Raw genomic sequence first — 2,848 nt, 5'->3', positions numbered from 1 at the left:
CTAAAAACAAAGTGAGTACCCTAAGGAGTCCACCAAAGGGTTGGCTAGTACTTAAGCTGACCACTTACTATCAAAATAAGTAACTAAGGTCATGCCCCAACTTGGATATAAATCCACTAGTCAGGAACACAAAGGCTATCAAGCAGTGAACATATACTCGTCAGAGACTATAAAGACCTATCTATGATGAAGGCCGAAAAACTCACCTAGGACCTAGTCCCAGCTAGTCCCAGCTTGAATACTTTAGCCCACACCACACAAGACTCACCACACAAGTCAAGTAAGACACCCACTTAACCTTAAGAGGGCAAAAAGTCCGACTTACCAACATAAATTCTAACATTCTATCATGTGAAAGGCTATATAAATGTCTATTCAGCAGATAAACCAACAGAATCCTCAATACAAATTTCCAATTCTAACAATATTAACCAAATTAAAGGCTTCAGGGAATCTAGGGCCGTTTCTAAAATATAAGAAGCTACTTAAATTCAACTAACTACACATGTGAAATAGAGATATAATAAATGGCCTAAAACAAGAAAAAGGCCGATTATCTAATTCATACAACCGAATTTTTACCCGCAACCCACCTGCGACAGTGCACGGTTAAATTGCGGCCGACCAATCACTCAATTAATCGACATCGCATCAGTCAAAGGGACTAAGGCTCAGTTTTCGGCACAATCAACAAAACATTACAATTATCCCTATACAATTCATTCTGAGCCTATTATTTACAAATTCATTTTGTAAACTATTGTAACATGTGATAACTATTAATATAAGCTAAATTTTACCAATATAAGAATAATTTCTACTACTAGTATGGTTCAATTTAAAAGTGTACCCTTATGTGACTTATACAACTCTACATTAATTAACCCGAAATGACCGATAATGTACGAAAAACCGCGAAACAAGCAACGGACCGACCCGGGCCAACCCCAAGGCCGGTCGTGGGCTGCCGTGGGCCTGCCGGCTGCTGGCCGTCCCCCTACACCACCATTTTTTTCCATTTTTGTTTAGTAAAAGACCGTCTGAACATTAATTAATCGTTTCCAATTCAACTTTGCTAATTTAAACTAACAAAAGGCATAAATTAAACATGCATGCAACAAATTTTAACATGTGAAAACTACTACTCAAACAAAAATCACCAAACATACAAAAACAACAAAGATTGTGACGATAATTCGTCGAGTAACTCGAAATATGTTACCTTAAGCTAGAAAATGAGCAATTAGCACCTCAAAACCGAAACCCTAACAACAACTAGCCGCTATCCTCTACAATATACGAGTCCCCGAACTCGTCTTCCAAATCTTCACCTAATTAAACAATAAAAACACCATAAATAAGCACAAATACCGAAAATACCGAAATTTTGTCTTAAAACAACTTAATGAAAACTGAAATTAGAACATACTAAGTTGTAGATCTCGGCGAGGGGATTCCAGAAAGGTAAATTTCGTGAAAATCCGAGTAGAAACGAAGAAATTATGGCCAAATTAGCTTGATTTTATGTAGAAATGGTGTTTGTAAGATTAGAAGTTGAAGATGATGAAGGATAGAAGAAAAATTAGAAAAATGAAGGGGAAGGGGGGGTTTGGTCCGCGGGAAAGGGAGAAAGAAAGGAGGGAGTCGGGTTTGAGTCGGGATTTTTCGAGTCGGTTTTGACTCGTTTCGATAATAATTAAAACCGTAAGTCAAATGCAAATTCCGTCAAGACCAAAGTTTTTAAACACGAGATTACAAGAAAATTGAGTATTCATACGACCCATTTCCAATTTCGTTTACCCAACGTTCAAAAGAATTGTCATTTTCCCCCCGATACGCCCTTATTTCGAAATAAAAAGTTTTACACGGTTTAAACTATTTTTAAACATTTCGAAACTATCAAAATAAATACTTTTCTTCAAAATATAATAAAATTATATTTCTTTGAATTATTTTTACTTTAATTACTTTAAATATCAAATTTTATTTGATTAATAAATTATTTTCGAAATATATTAACGGTCCGAAATTACGGGGCGTTACAATCACCCCTCCTTTTAAAAAGTTTCGTCCTCGAAACTCAGAAGGAGAATTTATAGTTATAAGAAAATATAGGTATCTTTTTCAATGAAGGTGATACTCTTGTTGATCAGACAAGAACACCCATATTCATATCAAGATATAAAAATATTTCTACACCAATAAATGAGAAAACCCATTATTGGGACGTCACCAACAACGAGATTCAACATTCACTAATGTTAAAACCATTGAAAATCATACAAGCATTTTCAAACTTTTAGTTTAAAATTCTATAGTAAGAATACTATCTTTACTAATTATGATTATACAAGACTTAGTAACTCGGAAAAATAGTAAGAAAAGGAATACCTTACGAGAATAATTCAGGATATTTAGCTAACATAGAAGCTTCAGTTTCCCAAGTCTCTTCTTCGACATTTCCACACCGCCAAAGAATACGGACTAGAGGCACAACATTGCTCCTAAGTTGCTTATTGGCTTTTTCAAGAATCCGAATTGGCCTTTCTTCAACCACCAAGTTAGGCTCCAATTCAAGAATCTCTTCTTGGATTATATGACTATGGTCACTAATGTACTTCCTCAACTGAGAAACATGGAAGACATTATGAACCTTGCTCAGATTTGGAGGCAATTCTAAACGGTAAGCAACAGGACCAATCTTTTCAATCACCAGGAAAGGTCCAATATATTTAGGGCTCAGCTTCCCTTTAACGCCAAACCGTTTCACCCCTTTCATAGGTGACACTTTAAGAAATACTTGATCATCAACCTCAAAGGAAAGTGGTCGACGACGGACATCAGCATA

Source organism: Silene latifolia, chromosome Y (assembly GCF_048544455.1).
Source record: "Silene latifolia isolate original U9 population chromosome Y, ASM4854445v1, whole genome shotgun sequence".
Lineage (NCBI taxonomy): Eukaryota > Viridiplantae > Streptophyta > Magnoliopsida > Caryophyllales > Caryophyllaceae > Silene > Silene latifolia.
This window is presented reverse-complemented; position numbering follows the sequence as displayed.